Source organism: Strongylocentrotus purpuratus, unplaced genomic scaffold (assembly GCF_000002235.5).
Source record: "Strongylocentrotus purpuratus isolate Spur 01 unplaced genomic scaffold, Spur_5.0 spur5_scaffold_9, whole genome shotgun sequence".
Taxonomy (NCBI): Eukaryota; Metazoa; Echinodermata; class Echinoidea; order Camarodonta; family Strongylocentrotidae; genus Strongylocentrotus; species Strongylocentrotus purpuratus.
In genome coordinates, this window is record NW_022145615.1 from 2,944,070 (window position 1) to 2,967,092 (window position 23,023).

Genomic DNA, 23,023 nt, shown 5'->3' on the forward strand with positions numbered 1-23,023 from the left:
AATTTGGAGCTTACCTTAGTAGACCTGTATATCTGCGGGAATAGGGCTAATGAATTACCTATAATGCAACGGCAATCAATCCCCTTGACCTAGAAATATCCGTATGATGTTTTGCCGACTCGCTTTTAGGAACTTACCACGGACAGCGACCGTGCCAGTGCATTAAACATAGTGATACCCAAAACCGTAAGTAATCTTCAGGCACTAGCTGTGTGTATGATTTTAGAACAAACTAATTTTATCAGCAAATTTCATCCAATTTATATTCATTCTATTTGTAAGTCACGCCACAATTTAAAATGATGCAAATAATTTCTCTTTCAGCATAATTCAAACTTTTTTTTTATGAGCCATGTTTATACGTTTGTTTTATTCATAGAGCGTACACTATAAAAAGAAAGGATGTACATGTTTTCAATAAAATTACCCCAAGAATATCACAAGAGCCACTTGGTATTAGTAGACATGCTCGGGATTAAGCAAGCAAATTTGAAACATGTTCTAAACATGCACTTTCTAACCAGAATTCAACTAGAAATTATATGCTTAATTCGCAATTTGGCTTTGCGTGTTAAATACAGAAAAATGGAAATGTACACCGTCTTCTCTTAGTTTACCTAGGACATGTTCAGATAGTTGAATGTTATAATGCCTGGTGCACACGTTATTTGCTGACGTAGCAGTCCGCCAGAGACTGGCGAGGTCATTGTCGCGCCATGTGTGAAAGTATATCGTACAAAGCGTGCAATGAAAACTGTAGAATGCAAGCACTGCAATTAACTAGTTCAGACGTAATGTATTAATTTCTTTTATAACCATGATAATGCAAAGTAAAAACGCAATTGGAATGACGCTTTAGGTTCAAAAGCCAGTTGCAAACGAAGCGTTATTTCGATTTACTTCTCACCTGCGCTAATCAGACCTGTGACGGATACTAGTTCATGCGTCAGTGATTCAACGCAGAATTTCCACTGTTCATGTCGCCTGTAATTTCAATTCGACGTCAAGGGGCGTCAAAGTCTGCGCCAAGCTCTGACGCAGTCCTGCGTTAGCAAAATGACGCCTCGTATACCACGGGAATGGGTCTATTATTCCCTCTGTTCGATAATAAACGAACGAACAACAATATCTTAGCATGATGTAAGCACCCAAGAGGCATGTGAACATGATACATCTAGCTCACCTAGGATGTTTATAAGTCGGATTCCCAATAGACACACGAAGTTGACAGATTGACATACATCTTGAAACTGTCGGTAACACTGTTTACAAGACCTACATAAATACATTTTCAAGCCCTTTTCTGAAGAAAAAAAATCAAATCGTAAGAATCAACATGTAAATTTCAGAATTTCCGGTAGTAGCTTTATATACTATTTGAATGATAAGTGCTTCAATTCACAAAGGCCAAATTAATTTTCTCTTTAAATACAACTTTCTCTCGTCTGGGATTACCAACTTTGATTTGAGATGCACCAATGGATAGCGAGAATCGTGAGTGTTATAAAGCTAAGAGATAATTTTAAAACTAAGATATTACATATTTACACCAGATGTTTCCCAAGGACGGAGATATCATTAACAAAACATTGGGGTAGACATTTCTCTAAACTGCATTCGTTTAAGAACGATCCTTTAGGGATTTTGTTTGAAAAATCAAGCAAAACCCTAATTTACGTTTTCTTAGAAATCATGTTTGGATTACGTAGATCGTCTTCGTCATGTTCGCCCATTACAGAAGTGACGTACAAAACCATATTAATTACCTTCTGTTGAGTTTTCGAAAGTAGTTGTTGTGATCGTGTTGTAGGTAAGAGAAAAATGATGGGCATCTACATAAACCCTTTGAATTTTGCCGTCAATATGCATTGATAGGTGTCGTATCTGACCGACGATCGTGAGACATGTTAATTCTTTGCTATATCATCTTCCCCTCTTCCTTATCTTTTCTGCCTCGAGAGGTCTGTTCCAATATTTAAAATACAAACTGAATTGTCGAACCCAGTTGCCAGAGTCTACGCAATTATCTAGAGCTAATTCCAATCGACATTTACCAGTTTTTGTTTTAAATCAATTTCTATCGATTCTTTGAGCGGATGCTTTAATAATCACGCTTTAGGTCTTTCATGCATGGACCCAAGGTGGATAAGAATCTTCCCCTAGGGGTAATAATGTTTGAAACCTTTATGTTACAGTCATACTTTCACGTAAAGACAAGCTGTATGGACTACGTGAGACCAACTTTAATTTTTTACATAAATTACGCCAACGTAAGCCACTAGCGGACGTAGAGCCCGCAAATGGCCACGTTTGCCCATTTTGCCCTCACAGCAGTTTGAGCAAACCATGCTATCGAATGATCCCGCTTCTCCGTCTCTGTTAGGCTCCTCTGCACCGCTCTAGGTCATTCCGCGAAATCACTTTCGATCGCGTATAACCATGGTCATGATATTTTACATAACTGTGGGATTTTTTTACCAATTCTCTTGTAATATTAAGACAAATGACACGTCAAACCACTATTCCACATAAGTAAGTTTTAGGTTTGGTATAAGTTGTGTACGTTACAAGCACGCTGGTTAAAAGCTAGCATACGTTGTTGTACGCAGAGGCCGAAATAAATTGTTGTGCATGCTCAATTTTTTTGGGGCGTATGCCGACGTCCTCTTCATAGGTTAGGCATACGTTAGGCATACGTTACACATACGTAGACACACGTTAAATACGTTAGAGGTAGGTAACGCATACGTCGACATACTTTGGCATGAAGGTATACCGTACAGCTAACTTCTTGATAACCTATGAGTAACTTACTTCTAGCCTATATCTTACCTGTATCTTACGTATCTGCAACGCATATTGACGTATTCAGACGTGTTCGACGTATGTCTGACGACAGAGTAACTTAATAAACGTGTTTCTACCGTACAACTGTCGCAGTATAGGCGTTTTTCAAATTGTAAGCATGTAAAGTAATTTATTGAAGTTACTGATGCAGAACGTCATGTGATCTTCGGCAACACGCCGAGCGACCTGCGCATAGTTTTCTCATAAGCTACTCATACGTTGGGCATAGACCGAGAACGCTGGACATGCGGTGGCCATACGCTGCGATTCGCTGTCATACGCTGTCATCAGTTAGTGATAGGTTACTAAAAGGTTAGACATACGATATGTATACGTTCAATACGTTATTCATACGCCCAAATTATTCATGCTGCAGAATTTTCGATGTTTAGGGGGGCGTATGCTGACGTTTTGACATTATTCAATGATTTTTCGTACCCTTGCTATAAGTTTCTCTACAACGTCATGGTGTGACCAGGCCATAAACGCTTACGTAGCGTCATGTAGACTTGCAGGAAGCCCCAAGTAGATTCCTTAAAGGGGTGTAGCATGGCAAATACCGGTTAATGCCATCTACGACTTCTTTTGGACAACTGCAGGTAACGAATGGACTTGATTAACGGTCAGCGCGCGCTAAACTGGGTCAGTGCGCGCTAGCGTTCGCAAAACAGACCGAAGTTCTCCTCACGCTTCGGTTTCGCGTATGTTGCTCGCACGTGATTACTGCGGTCGCGTCGTCCTTATTCGTATTATACCCGATTGGACCCGAATCAGGCAACGGGAAAGACACGTAGTCTCGTCATGCTACACCCCGTTTAACTGACACGTAGATCCCGTAAGTGCTAGATAATAGCCACGTCGTACCGCGTATATAAACTGCAATATGTCTTTGCGTTACGCGAAAGTGTGACCTTAGTATTCACAGTGGGCTTTATCCCCCAAGTAAATATAGAGCAACACTTATGATAAGTGTAATGACTTTAGGGAAATACATTTTAATTGGCCTCCCAGTTCTTTTATTTGAATCTTAGAAAGTAGATAAGGTTGAGACCAAACATAGGAATCGTCATCGAATTCAGTCTGTGCTAACACGAAAATCAATGCGCACCCGTTCAGTAGAGTAGACGTTACCGCAAAACAGAGTTGAGGCCAAAACGATTTAGGTTAGGGGACATTACTCCCACAACAAGCAATGATGATTGGGATGTATACTGATAAAGAGATGAAAAGACGTGTGCTCGAACATTTCAGACAGACTACGATATTCATCATGACATTAAACTTGGAATCTACATTGCGATTTCAATGATTAGGATTTATAACGTCTTTTAGAAAATCTGCAAAAAAAGACTTGTCTTCTCCAATTATGGTCTTCAATGTTTTACACCTTACGTTCCATTGGTTCGCTATTCAAGGTGTTTCCCAGTCTGACTACTCGGGGATCGTAAAAGAAGTTTTAGGGTTTGGCCTCTCTCTCTCTGTGCGTGGGCGTGAGTGTTTGTGTGTGAAAAATTGCATTCGACGAGTGCCTCTGTTACTCAGGATATTAACGTTCAATTTATTTCAATTTTTTTCAATTTATTTCAATTTATTTATTCAACCATAAAAATACATATAAAATAAACATTCATGAAAATATAACACACAGAAATCTATGATAACTATGTGGGCAAGTTCAAGGCCATCGGGTGTCTGCTATACGTTGTAAAGCACGCAAATTGACATCAATTAATTTTAATACGTTGTCGGTCTAATCAGATACACACCGTTACATGCCTGGGAAAGGTAATTAACTTCATACAATAAGATTAATTCGATTGTAATCATATATGTGGTCGTATGGGGAAAAAATTATCAATAATTATCAATTAAGATAATTAATAAAGCGGCATGTATCCTATATACCTTTCATAAGTCATTGTGATCAGACAAAGACGGAGCCAGCGCATACAAAGTTTCATAATCATTATTAGTAGTATAATTGCGCAGCTGATGCATATAGAAATATAACATGTAATCATTATTAGCACTCTAAAAATAATCGACTTTTAACCTCACCAACGGAAGGTCGCACTCAATTAACCACTGTATTCTAAAGACATATTTAATTAACAGTTTGCTAATACATCCAGTGTTCATTACGGTACCTGACTCATTTTATGCAAGTTCGTGATAATGCGAGTTGCACATGCATGTGAAAGATCAAGTTTATGAACAGGACTTTCGAATCCTTCTTCAATTATTTTCGGTTATGCATAAACCCAGGCCCCTTCAAAATCCCAAGGGTTCCCACTCGCCTCGAAGCACAATATTCTCCATCACATCTATGTTATTCCGTTATTGCGTCTTCATCTACCGAAGCGATGCAGATTCGGCTGACATCTTCCAAGGTCTGTACCGACAAAAGATTCCAATCTTCTGAATGCAAGGCAGAAGTTTCCAGTTTGCCAAATGTGGCGGCTCCAGAGTTTTACCAATCACTCTTTTTTTTTAAGACGGGTGAGAAAGCCTTATTGGAATTTAACATTTTGGGGGAGTGTGTGGGATTTTTCTAGGGCATTGATATCAGCGAAGGTTTCTGTGGAGATCGATCGCAAAGAACGCCTACATATGACGGTTTGACATTAAAGCTAGGATTTCTTGAATAGCGTTGAGGGCTATACTAGAACGTGTGAAAGTAATCACAAAACGTACCAAAAAGGTATGTTGAAAAATATTGAATACATGTTCATCGAAGTTGTAAAATTCATATGAAAACACAAATTGTATAAATGATGGGATTGCTTAGAAATGTCTTTCTCTGGTTGAAATAACGTACTTGATCTAAAAATTTTTTTGAATTTCTTAATTGTATACGTAAATATATTGGATGGAATTATTCCAGAGCCGATAAGAATTAACAAATTAAGGTAACGAGAAAGCACTCATAATTCAGCTTCTGCATCAAAGAACACATTTTAAGGAGAGAGCACCGAGGATAGCGGTGAACCTTGTGTTACGAAGCTGCACTGTAAAATAGTTGGGATGTGTTTTACTCAAGATTCTTTAAAGCTTTACCCAACCAACATGCATGTTCTCTTTTCATCCCGTATTGGGTAACGATTTCCTGAACTGTTTTAGAGTGTTTATCAGGTAGGGAAAGTGGCAACAGCTGACATACTCTCGGCAGCACAGATTGTTGTTCAAAATAACAACTGCTACTCGTCCTGTCAAGGCGTACATGAAGTGTTCAAGAATCTTCTTTTTCCTGAGTGAAAACTGCAGCACACTTTGCAAAGAAGGCAATAACATTGGCACACGTAATCTAATACCACAGGGCCTTACCACATAAAGGAGGTGTGCATTTATGCTTGAAAAGGTGTTTGAGTGATACTAAGGCATCACAATTTAATTGAATTATTGGGTTAAAGGTTCCTATTTATCACCTTTAAACTGAAGAAGATCAATGATAAGACCGAGTTAAACGTCCCGGAAGCTAGAAAAGGAATCCTGTGATAGGAGATACCAATAGCCTCCACGCTCACTTGCACGTGGTTGTAATATCCTCCTTGGTTATAGATGATGCCCTTGGAAAACGAGGGAAGGAAGATGCCATAAAAAATGTATCCATCAAGACGAGGAGCCTGAGATTTGATCTTCAGGGATGGGAAGCAGCACCCTGTTCTTGACTCAATTCACAAAATGGTTTTGCAACACAATGCCTGAAACACTTTACTCCCTTTCGATCACTGATCTACAAAAAGGATCAACTTTCTATAAGAGTCTTCGAGTCAGAAGGATAACATAGAACGTTCATAATAAGATTCACTTTTTACTCTAAACTGGATAAATCTTTTCATCGACCATTTATTTATTCCCACGCGAGACGGAGGTAGACTATGGATGCATTTTTAAAGAATTTCCCTCTTTTTTAAATAGTGCCTTATATAAGCTTAGTTCGAATTCGACATATTCATCAGCAGAAGAAAAATAATCCACATGATTGGTGTCAGGGGCGGCGGCGATTTCTTTGCATGACCGGGGGGGGGGGGGGGGGGGGAAATGCGAGGGAAAATCTGTATTTCCGTTGGTATCACGGTGGAACCAACGGAATACAGATTTTCTACAACATTTGCTTGTATATTTTGAAGGATATATTATATGCGAGGGAGCGTAGCATTTTTATTAGTCTAAACGCTACACTCTTGGACCCTCTAGAGCCTAAACATGTGTTGCAGTCTTTAGTCAGTATTTGGTGTGCACTTTTACATATTTTCCGGGGGTGGGGGCGATGCCCACTAAACAAAATTAGGGGGTACCCCGGTCCCCCGGTCCCCCCGGATCGCCGCCCCGATTGGTGTTCTTGAGACTGACTTCTTTTTATAAAGCCAAGCGTCGACTAGGTTTATTCAGCGATTGCGAAAGAAAGGTATAATGTTCTTTTTTTCTCACTGCGGTGTCTGTGAAAGAAAACAATGTGGAATAAGTGGTCTTAAAAATCAAGAATCTTTGAATTTAGTTTATCGTTCGTCTGCCGCGCATTCATCATTGACATACCTTTTTAATATGAACTTGCGATGAGCGATGTCGAAAAGACGGGTGCTGAACGAATGAATGAATGTCTTAACAATCAGGCACTTAATCTGACAGGAACTTGAAATTCAATGGATATGTTAACTGCCAAGGTTGAATGAATGTTCCAGCCAGCCGCTTCGGCCGGATATTCGATCATACGAGGCAATGGGTCCTGCAAGCTCCCTTTTTGCACGTGGCATGTTCGATCTGTGTTGTATTACATTCAAATAGCCATGATCAAGTCACAATCGATACTTTCGATTGTCTAATGGTGGTGTTGAGTGAAATATATGAATGGGAACATAACGGGTGAAATCCGACAACCTGAGGATGAAGCACATTTTGGTTACAACAGGAATATGAACGCTTCCTGGTTACAACAGGGAGGTAGTCTCACCTCCCTGGTCACAACAAAGCTTATTGGCCTACGTATTTATCCTGATTCTATAGTTTTACTCGATATTATAATATTTTATTTAATTGTGCCCGTTGCTCGTGATCGATGTGCCAATTTGCTGACGTTTCCTTGCTGCGCCAAGTAGAGCTAACATCGTATATACAGTGGATGAACTTACCTAAACGGTGCACAAATGTATTGATTTATTGGCGCATGCGCCAATTACCTTCATACATTGATTATAAGGAGGCGCGATAGCTCAGTCGGTAGAGCAGTGGTCTCGTAACCCGGTGACCCGGGTTCGAAACCAAGTCGATGCGCTAGTGCCCTTTGGTATAAATGCATAAATCCTCATTACCAGGTCTCTCGGAGAGGACCTAAAGACGTCGGTCTTCTGGTTTCTTACTAACAAGCATTTATTGCTTTCTTAGCTGTCAGGTAAACTAACCATCACTATCTATCTATAAGGCTTTATAAGGATTGTACAAAACTGATACATGTGCTCTTCTTTCCTTTTCAGTAAGGTTCGATTTTATTGTTTACATTCTACGCTGACGAGAGAGAAAGAGAGAGAGAGAGAGAGAGAGAGAAGAAGAAGAAGGGGAAGGAGAAAGGCTTGAGCAACAGGTGGATAAAAGCAATACTTACATCACTTCGTTTGCATCTTACTACAAATACGATTTGATTAAGGATAAAACGGCTTAAGAGCGTTAAAGCCTATCTGCACTAGTTTGGCCAGGAGGAATTAGACCTACCTGCGTGTTCACCGACAGGTGGTTATCTCATCAAATCAGCTTTCTATTCACATAAGAAAAAGGGGACCTTGGGGGACCAACGGGTACCGCTTAGGCATTGTTTGCTATACATAGAGGGTACACATTAGCTACAAGTAGTGCAGTCCCGCTTTAAAAGGAGTTGGGTTGTAGATTTACATTATTTATCTCCCAGACTTGCCACCCTACAACTGCCGGAATAACAACTTTTTTAGAATGATGGGCAACAAGAAAAACGCCATCCGCAAGAGAGTGATGTCTTTCATTAAAGAGTAATACTATTGAAGAATGTTCAGACTTTTCAGCACAGGATTATACATTTATCGTTTCTCCTAATTTTATTAAAAGATAAAGGTAAAATTGATTATCGATTGGCCATGAGTGCTCAACAACCAAATATTGAACATTATACTTTTTACCGTAGACGTGTCGGAAGAAACACAAAGCTGACATTGGTATGGAAATAGAAACATATTTGCGACAATTATATTGAGGGTGAGTGTATAAATGAAATTTTCTTAAGGAACAGTAATTTGGTTTTGAAGTTTTTTAGTACAAGGAACATAAGAGGGGAACTCGCAAGATACGTCACACATGTGTCAGGTTGTGTTTAATTGATCGTACCTTTCAAAATCCATAACTCTTTAAAACAAAATAATTGGTTTTTGCTAAAACTTTCACTGACCCGATTCTCTCATTTTTTGCTGCTATCGAACCAACTTAATATCAGGATGAGCTTTTCCTTTAACTTTGCCAGGTTGGGGCAAAACTAGAATTCTTAAAAACATTATACCGAAGCCGAAATAGCTAGCAGCATGCATGCCATAAATCATCGGATGGGATAACTACTGTGCAGAATTTTCTTATTATAATTTGAGCTTGTTTTTATTCACTTGAGAGTTTTTTACATCCCTCAAGGGATGATGAAGCAAATCGATTTCGGACATCAATCCCCTTTAAGTATCCACCAGACGCCCTTATTTCCAACCATGGTTTGCTCATGTTCGTGTCGGATATAAATAAATATAAAAATATAGAAGACTACGCCGCAGTAATTGGGTAAGCCTGACAGGATATGGTAGAGAGGGAAAGAAAATCGGATTTAATTGTCCTCGTTCTAAATGTCATTTGTGATCAGTGGCAGGGAGTTTTTTTCTTCCTCGCCATGAAAATGATGATCAAAGGAACCAAATAATATAAAATCGATACATTATTTCTAGCCCAGTTTGTTTTCGTCCTTGGTATTTGGTTTTCTGACTTCCTTGTCAACGAAACGTAGGGAAGTTGTTTCAAGATTTTTTAGCCAAGTTCACTGTTGCGTCCTTTGCATTTATATTTCTCATTGCGCAATAGTGATGAGGTACATTATTTTCTTCAAAGTGTTGGATTAGAGAAGTAAATTGGGAACGACCACACACTAAAGAGCAATCTTATCGATTTGTTTCATTCGGTTTAATTTGTATTCTTCACTTTTAGCTTCCTAATAAACACGAATGTAGTGTTTTATTCCAGCAAGTGAACACTACATTGTGAGAAATAACATTGCCGTTGGGCTTCGGTGGTTTTCCCATTAAACACGCGGTTTTTCATGGACGGGACATTCAAGGGGAAAATGGGTATGGAGTCCTTGCGATCATGTCCGAATAAGCAAAGTAAATGTAATCTGTCAGGGAGGATATAAATAATAATAGCGAGATTGCCAGCAGCATTGAAGTGCTACACGTATTTCCTGACCAGCAATGTTGTCAGTTCCAACTATTATGCCTCTTGCAAAATAGAATCAAATAAAAAATGTAATCATGAAAAAGAGTAAGGAAAAGTGGAACATGAAATCTGAATAAGTAGTAGTCTTAATGTTGAGAAAGCTTTAGCAAAATAATGGATTTATCCGATATTCATGGGTGGATTTAGCACTGTTTAAAATGAAATGGATATAAGATACATGGGCTTCTCGAAACGAATACCAGTGCCACGGCCCGTGTGCAAGTTATATAATTCATCTTATGTTTAATAATGCAAATGGTAATGCCCTAAAAGTTGGGATCTTCGGTGCTGCAAACCTTCCGCAGTAGTGGCATTTAAACGAACCTTACCCTATATACAATTCCGTCTAAAACTCCATTAATCCATCACGTAAGTTTCAAGCAACAAGAACACTAATTGATTGATGGAAAAGCCGGTCGCACTCAATTTGTCCAAATGTAAATCTATTGAACAACATTTACACACTTTGGTATCATCAAAAAGGACAGTTTAAGCCACGTATCATCATCAGAATGGTAATGGAATTACCCAATTAAAGATGAAGTTGAGTTGTGGTCATGCGATTGCATTATGAAAGAAACAGTGTGGAATACCGACCAGAAAAGGTTGATCATCTAGCATATAAGAATGTGTGTGTATTGCAAGGTTCTGGAATCATCAAAATGATAATAAATTTGGCCGAGTCTTGGTAAAGTTACAAACACTTGCACAGAAAGATGTATATGGGACTACACGAACACGTGGCGTGAAAAGCCGGCCCCCGATTTTTACGATGTTACATGCATATATAGAATATGAAGGCATTTGAAGAGCCATGCTTTTCAGGGAACATGTCTTAACTGATGTTCTTCCACACTTGCATAATAAGAATGAGTAATGCTCACAAATTATTTTTCACCTCTTCCCAGAACTCAACCTTCTCTTTAAGTACCTGTCTACTTTTTCTTCTATCTCTCCGTAGGTCATCAGGTTTTGGGGTCTACCGGTTTTCAAGCCACACATTAACAGCAGCCAAGACGATTGATTTCAATGTCATGTTGAATGACCCTCAAGCCGATCTGGAAAGGACACTTCTGACTCTCCGGTACAGCTCATCGTCTTAATGACCCAGCTATCTTTGCAGAACTCATATTCAAGGAATATTTTCCCCGACCAGGTACCCATTTACTATATTAATTGTTTTGTTAACATATCTTACTGAGAGGTTCAACGACGATTTTTTTTAAATTTGCATAGCTTAATTTCGCATCACACCACAAAGTAGTACAATATGACATAGGGGTGTTTCACAACGACTAAGATCGACTTTAAGTTGGACTAAATTATAGCTGGCTGTTCACGCCACTGTTTGCTCTCACCATTATGATCTTTCAATAATATTTTTCCTTAAATAACGAATTATTAAAACATGTTAATTCTGTAGATTTGTCACCATGATTTGTAGATACCAATACCAATACTTAAGAGACCAATGCCAATAAATGGTGAGAGCAAACAGTGGCATGAAAAGCCTGCCATAGTTCAGTCCAACGTAAAGTCGATCTTAGTCCTTGTGAAACATCCCCAAGTTTCACTATTTGTTAAATATTGGATTGGTTTGCTGGTTTGTTTTACCTGACTAATAAGGCGAAGCTGCACTTCTATCCGTAAACGAAATGCTTATAGGGACCAACGCCGTAAGTTATCTCGAAGGACTTAGTAATGGGGATTAATGCTTTACATAATGGCACTAGTACATGCTCTACCACTGAGCCATCGCTCATCCACTTCAAATCGAACTAAGCTCCTTACACGTTCATGCATGAGTATATAAGAAAAAGCGTCTAAGAAATTTCTTTCACCTGGGTAGAAGTAGCAAATGTAAATGATTGTTTTCCCAAAGAACATTATTGCCTTGGCGGGACTCGAACCGCAAAACACGTAATCCACGTTCTGTTTGACCTAACCACTAGACAACGACACCTCTGTATGAACCCTTTTTACCAAGCATACTGAATGGATCATTATTACAATTTGCTTGAATACGTAAAAGGTCGAGGAATGAATAATGTCCACTTTTCATGCTGGGCCCTCGAGGTGAGATGGTTTTTGTTTGATAAGTTTCCCGTTTTAGGACATCTTCTTCATTCGCCGACACCTCACCATAGTTTAAATACTCACATGCAGATCGAAAAGATGAAGAAATATTGTCATTGATGATGACACCTCTTCAATTACATCCATTCCTGATAAAATGTTCTTCTTCCTGCAAGAAAAAAAGGAAAAACACTTATTTAGTAGGAAATCTCATTTTTGATCGTTATCTTCCAAATACAACCAATGATTACAAAAACAAGATTTAGTGCGTCGTCGGGTTTTGTCCTGGGATTATACCATATCTAACATTATCAATTTAAGGGTAATTCAAAGATAATTCTAAATCTCGAATGCATAAGTTTTTGATCATGCACTGTGTGACCAGAGCGGCACGCTTTACGTTTTTTCTGCAAAGCGTCAATAATTATTGTGCGCAGGTATTTAAAAATGCAATCGGTAAAGTGCTCAATTAGATAAATATATCATTTCAGGATGAAATACATAATAATGATAATAATAATGATGATGATGATGATAATATGTCTACTATACTAAAACAACAACAACAACTACTACTACTACTACTACTACTACTACTACTATTTTCATACTGTGTACTCTTTTTCGGATTCGCATTGTAGGCCTGGGCCCCGTCTTAGAAAAAAGTTTAAATTTATCGCAACTTTACGGAAGCCCATTAGTGCCACCTACGAAATAAATTTAAGAGAAATTATCTGGCGGCCGCCAGATAATTATCTGGCGGCCGCCACTTAATTATCTGGCGGCCGCCAGTTAATTATCTGGCGGCCGCCAGTTAATTATCTGGCGGCCGCCAGTTAATTATCTGGCGGCCGCCAGATAATTATCCGTGTCTTCACGGTTGTTTCATCGCAAAGCATGCCGGGACATAATTCTAGTACATTTTCACCTTCGCCGTGATCAGCTGTCCCGTTGCAAACAACGGGATTCTTATCGAAGCAACATCTTAATCTTGTACATAATCCGCTATTCTGCAGTGATTTTCTTTCACTCCAGTATCGTTTGTACGGTAAGAAACCAAAGTTTGTGTTTATTCATTTTTATGACGAATAAAGCTGATAATACGACGTAATGCATGAGAGTGGGCCGGGTCAAGCTTTAGTAAATGTAGGCCTAGACCTCTAGATCTAGTCCCGTATGTTTAAATGTGTGTGCATTTTAAGTAGACTGATTGCCTTGTGTCTATCTTGATCTGAATATAATAGTCTATGTATTGATGAGCTCTACTTGAGGATCTACATGACAGGGGCGTATGAAGGAATTTTTCGAGGGGGGGGGGGGTTAAAATTTGAAAATCGTGCCGAAAATTTCACATCGACTCAGCCAGCCGGAGAATGAGAGGGGGGGGGGGGGGTCGGTTAGCAGTGAAAAAAATACACAGGGGCTCGGGGCGAATTAGCCCCTGAAATGCCCAAAAGAGCCCCCGAAAATCAGAAAAGAGCCCCCATGAATTTGCGTAGAGTTCAATGCAAAACAAATTTTAGAATGTTATTTTCATGTAGGCAAGCTTGAAAAGTAGCCCCCGAAAAATAAATATTAATTTTTTCCCTGTCGGTTAGAGCATCTATTTTTTCCCGAAAATATGAATTTGGCAGACCGATATTTTGTTCAGTTGATGGTAAGGTCACCTTTTTGGGGTCACCCTTTTGGGGCCACCCTTTAGCACAAAAATATTTCCCCATGATCTAGTGTGATAAGGGTTCTTTTGTTACCGTTATTCTTCAGGTTACAAACTTAAATTTGATTGTCTTTTTCCTTTTATTTATCAGTTGCAGCATCATCAAACACTATATGGCCGATGAATCAGAAGATGACGTAGATGCTACGAGAGAGCTCATTTCACAATGGACAACAGAAGTGATACGTGACTTTCTACAAGGAGGGGACTCAAGCTTGGAGAAGTCATTATTTTATGGGTGTTCTCTGCCCTGACGCTGGGGGTACTGTTCAGCCATTCGAGGTAGAGAGGTAGAGAGGAATTGGACGATGGATGGATGGGGGGGGGGGGGGAAGAAAGGCATGTAGAGATGGCCGTCTACTATGTATAGAGACATTTGTGTGCTACTGGATAAGGACCCTCCATCACTAGAGGGAAGAATAATGAGAGACTACAAAGAGGGGAAGGCATTTAGTTATTTTGTCAGTTTCTGGTTAGGGAGACATTTGTTTCATCTCCTGGGAGAAAGCTGTCTGAAATTCAAAATGTATTTGATACTTGAATAAATTTAGTTCATTTTCTAGACTGGTTCATGTCAAACCATTGATTCTACTTTCTTGTGAATATACACTGTAGTCAGAGAGAAAGAGAAGTAACACGAGTAAAGAATGAAAATTGAAAAAGAAGCCAATATTTGAACGAGGAGGAGAAAATGGAGATTACGTTGTTGCCCATCAAGTTGGAATAATTGTTCTTACTGTTTGTACATAATGGTCATATATTATAAGAACTGTATTGATCAATCTCAGGAGTCTTATACATGTAGATTGATTAATACAGTTTTGAGATGATGATGATGATCGTGATGATGAACGAGAAGGAGAAGAGGAGGAATATATCAAGAGTTGATGAAGAAAAGATTGATAGAGGGGTTATCATTACAGAGAGAGAGAAAGAGAGATAGACTAACATGAGGAAGGGAGAGCAAGAACAAGGCTATGACATAGGGGAAGAGATAGAAATCAAAATTATATTTATACAAACATTTACTAAATTAAAATAATAAATTAGAATACAAGGCGAGAGGAAAGAATGCAAACTAAAATTAAGCAAAGACCATCACTATATCGTTCACATTATAATATAAATTAAGAAAAGGTACATGGAAACATGTACATTTGTAAAATTCAATCTTTCATTCTCTTGATCTTCCTCTTCACACCTAATTCTTGCTCTCCCTGTCTATCTCTCCCACCCCTCTCCGTCTCTCTCTCTCTCTCTCTCCCCCTCTCTCTCTCCTTATTATCACTCTTTCTCTTTCATTAAGTGTCGACATCTCTCTCAATGCCTCTCTCTGTTTCTATGTTTCTCTTGTTAAATATTTTAAACATCAGGTCTGTCTGACCTTCCTCTCTTGAATAAATCATGAATAACTTCAACTCAGTGTCCTACATACAGTAATGATTGCTTAGTAGTCATCTACAACCCTCGCTGTGTTGTTTGATTTTATTTATAAAATAAATATAACCATGAGATCAATATCAACAGGTTTAATGCAATGCATATAAGTTGACATCCTATGAAGAAGTAGTACCAATCTCTACCAATCTCTGGTTCGTAACAAAATTTAAAAAATTAAAATATAAAAAAACCGCTACTTTTAAAGAGCTTACCACCAAAATCTCTAAGCGCTATAACAAACAAAAATAGACTGATAAACAATTACATATTAAACAAAACAAAAAAAGTGTGAATAAACCTACAAATTACAATACATATACCGTACATGTACATCAAAGTGAACACAGCCTGGCAGCAGAGTTTTGGATTCTCTGGAGTTTTGCAATGAAAAAGATCTGCCCGTATTGACTTAACACAGGGGACTTATGCTAAAAAAAAAGGGGGGGGGGGGGTGCTGGGAACACGCATGTGCTTACCCTAAATAACACTGAGTTGGGGGGGGGGGGGTACCACCTTTAATGCAAACGCATTTAAAGGGATCCGGTAACTTTATCTCAGATTCTGAAACAAAATCCTGGATTTAGCTCATGCTGCAATGATAATTTTAGGTCAGTCAAGAACTCAATGACTTTTACAATCCAATCGCCTGTCTGATTATCAAGATATTTACGATTGGAAAAAAAATGTACTAGAATTATGTCCCGGCATGCTTTGTGATGAAACAACCGTGAAGACACGGATAATTATCTGGCGGCCGCCAGATAATTATCTGGCGGCCGCCAGTTAATTATCTGGCGGCCGCCAGTTAATTATCTGGCGGCCGCCAGTTATTTATCTGGCGGCCGCCAGTTAATTATCTGGCGGCCGCCAGTTAATTATCTGGCGGGCGCCAGTTAATTATCTGGCGGCCGCCAGTTATTTATCTGGCGGCCGCCAGTTAATTATCTGGCGGCCGCCAGTTAATTATCTGGCGGCCGCCAGTTAATTATCTGGCGGCCGCCAGTTATTTATCTGGCGGCCGCCAGTTAATTATCTGGCGGCCGCCAGTTAATTATCTGGCGGCCGCCAGTTAATTATCTGGCGGCCGCCAGATAATTATCCGTGTCTTCACGGTTGTTTCATCGCAAAGCATGCCGGGACATAATTCTAGTACATTTTTAACTTCGCCGTGATCAGCTGTCCCGTTGCAAACAACGAGATTCTTATCGAAGCAACATCTTTATTTTGTACATAATCCGCTATTCTGCAGTGATTTTCTTTCACTCCAGTATCATTTGTACGGTAAGAAACCAAAGTTTGTGTTTATAAAGCTGATAATACGACGTAATGAGAGTGGGCAGGGGTCCAACTTTAGTAAATGTAGGCCTAGATCTAACTTTAGTCCCGTATGTTTAAATGTGTGTGCATTTTAAGTAGACTGATTGCCTTTTGTTTTAGGTAGAAGTTAACCAAATTTACAGTAAAATGAGACTTATGTCTCAGGAAATATGAATAGGTCTAGATCCTATAAACTATACATAATTGATATTGGAATAGGATCTACTAGAATGGCCGACAGTTAGATAGTGATGGTGATGGCAAATGAATTAGAGTCTAGTCTAGACTCTAGGCCCTAAATGTAAAAAAAAGTAAAAAAGAGGCCATAAAAACGATAGATTTGTCGATCTGGATCTGGATATCAGGCGCGTACGCAGGGGGGGGGGGGGGTGTTTTGGGGTTAAACCCCCCTTTGGCATTTTTTACGTGTGTATTTTTAAGAAAACCCCCCTAAAACCCCCCTTTATTTTGTTTAAAACCCCCCTTGAAAAAATCCTGCGTACGCCCCTGCTGGATATAATAGTCTGATATCGATGACCTCAACTTGAGCATCTACATGGGTCTACATGAACTTGTGTTAAAGAAGTGATAAGGATTCTTTTGTTACAATTATTCTTGTGGTCACAAACTTAAATTTGACATGCCTTTCTCCTTTTATTTATCAGTTGCAGCATCATCGAACACGATGACCAATGAATCAGAAGATGACGTAGATGTTACTAAAGAGCTCATTTCACAATGGACAACAGAAGTGCTACGTGACTTTCTACAAGGAGGAGACTCAAGCTTGCAAACCGAGGAGTCATTATTTTATGGGTGTTCTCTGCCGGCTGCCTTGACGCTGGGGGTAGCTTTTTAGCCATCCGAGGTTAAAGGGAAAGTCCACCCCCAAAATAAGTTTGTTTCGATAGAGGCAGAATAATAAGAAAATCAGGTGAGTGAAAGTTTGAGCAAATTCTGAATGAAAATAAGAAAGTTATGAATTATTGAAGTTGTGATCAATCAAATTCAAATTGGCAACTCTGTGACTTATTATACGAGCTCTCCTTCATTTGCTTTGTGCATAATATTCCATAAAATCATGTTTTCTTCGTTATTGATGACGGAATATATATTTGTTCCTTGCAGGGGGAGTATAGAAACATATTTGCAATTATTATATTTAGGGTGCATGTATGGTTGAAATTTTTCTTAAGGGAAAATTAAAATTTTAGATTTTTTTAGTACTGAGCAAATGGAAGTTGAGCTCGCATGATACGTCATAGAGTTGCCAATTTGTGTTTGATTGATCACAACTTCAAAAATCCTAACTTCCTTATTTTTAATCGGAATTTGCTCAAACTTTCACTGACTTGTTTCTCTCATTTTTCTACTCCTATTAAAACTAACTTAATTTCAGGGTGGACTTCCCCTTTAAGACTGAGAGGAACTGGACAATGGATGGATAGGGAGGATGGGGGGGGGGGGGGGTAGGAATGCAGAACTGGCCTACTATGTATGTACCTACTGGATAAGGACCCTCCATCACTAGAGGGAAAAATAATGAGAGACTTCAAAGAGGGGATGGCATATAGTTAATTTTGCCTTGTGAAAAAAATTAGATTTAGCCCCTAAAAAAGCGTTCCTTCGGGTATCAAATGATGACAGGTGAAACCTTACAATTGTAGAATTATTATCTGTAATGTGATTTCCAAACCATGTGACAGCCAATGGTGTATGTTGTAAAGGTATTGTAAAAGGCATTGTTTAACACCAGGCCCCCCCCCCCCACTCCGAGAACAGATGGACCCCATGCGTGTTACCAAAATGTCCGGCCCGAGAATTGTACAAAAAGGGGTGTATTAACTTTTCACCCGGATATTTCTTTAAAAAGGGGGTATTTTTTCTTTATTTCTCTTATCTCTTTGGACTCCTGAGAAATTATTCCGAATTTAGGGGGGTACATTGAGCATTTTTCATGATTTAGGGGAGTCTCCAAGGCAGGAAAAGCCCGCGAAAGGGGGGTTCGGAAATGTTGGCAGTCCTCAGATAGGGGGTGCTTTCAAAAAGAGGGAACAAGCATATGCGTACCCTAAATAACACTGAGTGGGGGGGGGCCGGGGTTTAACAATGTTTAATTCGAGATTGACGTATGGCCCTACGTGCTACCAGTGTCTGCGATATGGTGTATTAATACTGAAGCCCTAACAAAACTGCGCTTCAAAATGATCAAGAAGTGCCTCAAAAAAGTAAAAATCTTTGATTGACCCCTTTTACCATACTCGTTTTCCCTAATAGACTTGTAGTGTTATGAAAAGCGTTTGACAAACCCAAAATTTGGTTTCGATTTCCAATCGTAAATATCTTGATAATCAGACAGGCGATTGGATTGTAAAAGTCATTGAGTTCTTGACTGACCTAAAATTATCATTGCAGCATGAGCTAAATCCAGGATTTTGTTTCAGAATATGAGATAAAGTTACCGGATCCCTTTAAATGCGTTTGCATTAAAGGTGGTACCCCCCCCCCCCCAACTCAGTGTTATTTAGGGTAAGCACATGCGTGTTCCCAGCACCCCCCCCTTCCCTTTTTTTTAGCATAAGTCCCCTGTGTTAAGTCAATACGGGCAGATCTTTTTCATTGCAAAAGTCCAGAGAATCCAAAACTCTGCTGCCAGGCTCTGTTCACTTTGATGTACATGTACAGTATATGTATTGTAATTTGTAGGTTTATTCACACTTTTTTTGTTTTGTTTGATATGTAATTGTTTATCAGTCTATTTTTGTTTGTTATAGCGCTTAAAGATTTTGGTGGTAAGCTCTTTAAAAGTAGCGGTTTTTTTATATTTTAATTTTTTAAATTTTGTTACGAACCAGAGATTGGTAGAGATTGGTACTACTTCTTCATAGGATGTCAACTTATATGCATTGCATTAAACCTGTTGATATTGATCTCATGGTTATATTTATTTTATAAATAAAATCAAACAACACAGCGAGGGTTGTAGATGACTACTAAGCAATCATTACTGTATGTAGGACACTGAGTTGAAGTTATTCATGATTTATTCAAGAGAGGAAGGTCAGACAGACCTGATGTTTAAAATATTTAACAAGAGAAACATAGAAACAGAGAGGCATTGAGAGAGATGTCGACACTTAATGAAAGAGAAAGAGTGATAATAAGGAGAGAGAGAGGGGGAGAGAAAGAGAGAGAGAGAGAGAGAGACGGAGAGGGGTGGGAGAGATAGACAGGGAGAGCAAGAATTAGGTGTGAAGAGGAAGATCAAGAGAATGAAAGATTGAATTTTACAAATGTACATGTTTCCATGTACCTTTTCTTAATTTATATTATAATGGGGACGATATAGTGATGGTCTTTGCTTAATTTTAGTTTGCATTCTTTCCTCTCGCCTTGTATTCTAATTTATTATTTTAATTTAGTAAATGTTTGTATAAATATAATTTTGATTTCTATCTCTTCCCCTATGTCATAGCCTTGTTCTTGCTCTCCCTTCCTCATGTTAGTCTATCTCTCTTTCTCTCTCTCTGTAATGATAACCCCTCTATCAATCTTTTCTTCATCAACTCTTGATATATTCCTCCTCTTCTCCTTCTCGTTCATCATCACGATCATCATCATCATCTCAAAACTGTATTAATCAATCTACATGTATAAGACTCCTGAGATTGATCAATACAGTTCTTATAATATATGACCATTATGTACAAACAGTAAGAACAATTATTCCAACTTGATGGGCAACAACGTAATCTCCATTTTCTCCTCCTCGATCAAATATTGGCTTCTTTTTCAATTTTCATTCTTTACTCGTGTTACTTCTCTTTCTCTCTGACTACAGTGTATACTCACAAGAAAGTAGAATCAATGGTTTGACATGAACCAGTCTAGAAAATGAACTAAATTTATTCAAGTATCAAATACATTTTGAATATCAGACAGCTTTCTCCCAGGAGATGAAACAAAATGTCTCCCTAACCAGAAACTGACAAAATAACTAAATGCCTTCCCCTCTTTGTAGTCTCTCATTATTCTTCCCTCTAGTGATGGAGGGTCCTTATCCAGTATAGCACACAAATGTCTCTATACATAGTAGACGGCCATCTCTACATGCCTTTCTTCCCCCCCCCCCCCCCATCCATCCATCGTCCAGTTCCTCTCTACCTCTCTACCTCGAATGGCTGAACAGTACCCCCAGCGTCAGGGCAGAGAACACCCATAAAATAATGACTTCTCCAAGCTTGAGTCCCCTCCTTGTAGAAAGTCACGTATCACTTCTGTTGTCCATTGTGAAATGAGCTCTCTCGTAGCATCTACGTCATCTTCTGATTCATCGGCCATATAGTGTTTGATGATGCTGCAACTGATAAATAAAAGGAAAAAGACAATCAAATTTAAGTTTGTAACCTGAAGAATAACGGTAACAAAAGAACCCTTATCACACTAGATCATGGGGAAATATTTTTGTGCTAAAGGGTGACCCAAAAAGGTGACCTTACCATCAACTGAACAAAATATCGGTCTGCCAAATTCATATTTTCGGGAAAAAATAGATGCTCTAACCGACCCCCCCCCCCCCCCCCCCCCCCCCCCCCCCCCCCCCCCCCCCCTCTCACTCTCCGGCTGGCTGAGTCGATGTGAAATTTTCGGCACGATTTTCAAATTTTAACCCCCCCCCCCTCGAAAAATTCCTTCATACGCCCCTGTCATGTAGATCCTCAAGCAGAGCTCATCAATACATAGACTATTATATTCAGATCAAGATAGACACAAGGCAATCAGTCTACTTAAAATGCACACACATTTAAACATACGGGACTAGATCTAGAGGTCTAGGCCTACATTTAGTAAAGCTTGACCCGGCCCACTCTCATGCATTACGTCGTATTATCAGCTTTATTCGTCATAAAAATGAATAAACACAAACTTTGGTTTCTTACCGTACAAACGATACTGGAGTGAAAGAAAATCACTGCAGAATAGCGGATTATGTACAAGATTAAGATGTTGCTTCGATAAGAATCCCGTTGTTTGCAACGGGACAGCTGATCACGGCGAAGGTAAAAATGTACTAGAATTATGTCCCGGCATGCTTTGCGATGAAACAACCGTGAAGACACGGATAATTATCTGGCGGCCGCCAGATAATTATCTGGCGGCCGCCAGATAATTAACTGGCGGCCGCCAGATAATTAACTGGCGGCCGCCAGATAATTAAGTGGCGGCCGCCAGATAATTAACTGGCGGCCGCCAGATAATTTCTCTTAAATTTATTTCGTAGGTGGCACTAATGGGCTTCCGTACAACTTATTTTGAGATTGATATAATTCGCAACTAGATAGGAGACGGCAAACGTGCGATTAATTAGAGGGCTTTACAGTGGACTTTGATCAATCGAAACACTTTATAAGACGGGACACTGACTAAGTATGCACATATGTGCACTTTCGTAGCTAAAGAGCCACATGGACAGATACAGACAGAGGGAAAGATAAAAAGAAAGAGAGAGAGAGAGAGAAGTACACAGGAAGAAGATGACGCAACCCCTTTCACATTCTCCCCAATCGAACAGGGGCCCTGGTCATCGCATTTCACCAACCAAGTACAATTGGTGCACCCCCTCTACGCCATATATAATAATTATCATAAATAATATACCCCCATGGCTAAAGCTATGGTCACAATCCTAAATGTAGTCTGTTCGGCGGTCGGACGGCGAGTTTTTTAGCCAATTTCGCCCGGGCACCGCTTGTTTTTAGGGCATCGTTCGGTCGCCGCTAAAGTTATAGCGCGGAGTTAAAATTCGGCGGCGCCTGCTTACTTTTCAATCGCCGCCCAAAATACGCTCGGCGCCCGGTCGGTCGCCGCCCGGGCACTGACCTAATCGAGCGTTCGCCGTCGAGCGATTAGTTTAAAAATCGAAGCCGCTAGGTCAAAGGGTGGTTCGAAATCGGTCGGCAGCCTTTGATATAGCGGCTTCGACATTTGACTTAAATCGCTCGACGGCGATTAGGTCGGTGCCCAAGCTGCGACCATCAGGGCACCGAGCATATTTTGGTGCCCCGCCGATCACCGGTCGGCCGACGGGCAATTTCCTTAAAATCAGCCGGTGGTAGACCGCTCAGGAATCGGTGGGTC

At 39.6% G+C, this 23,023-nt stretch overlaps 1 long non-coding RNA gene across 1 annotated transcript; it reads right to left on the reverse strand.

Moving 5' to 3' along the window:
* Nucleotides 1–21,008: 21,008 nt before the first annotated feature.
* On the reverse strand, nt 21,009–21,876 carry LOC115920712. Its single transcript, XR_004062481.1, has 2 exons — nt 21,826–21,876; nt 21,009–21,248 (listed from the first exon to the last, which is right to left on the reverse strand). It is a non-coding gene; the product is annotated as an uncharacterized LOC115920712 (long non-coding RNA).
* Between the last annotated feature and the right edge of the window lie 1,147 nt (nt 21,877–23,023).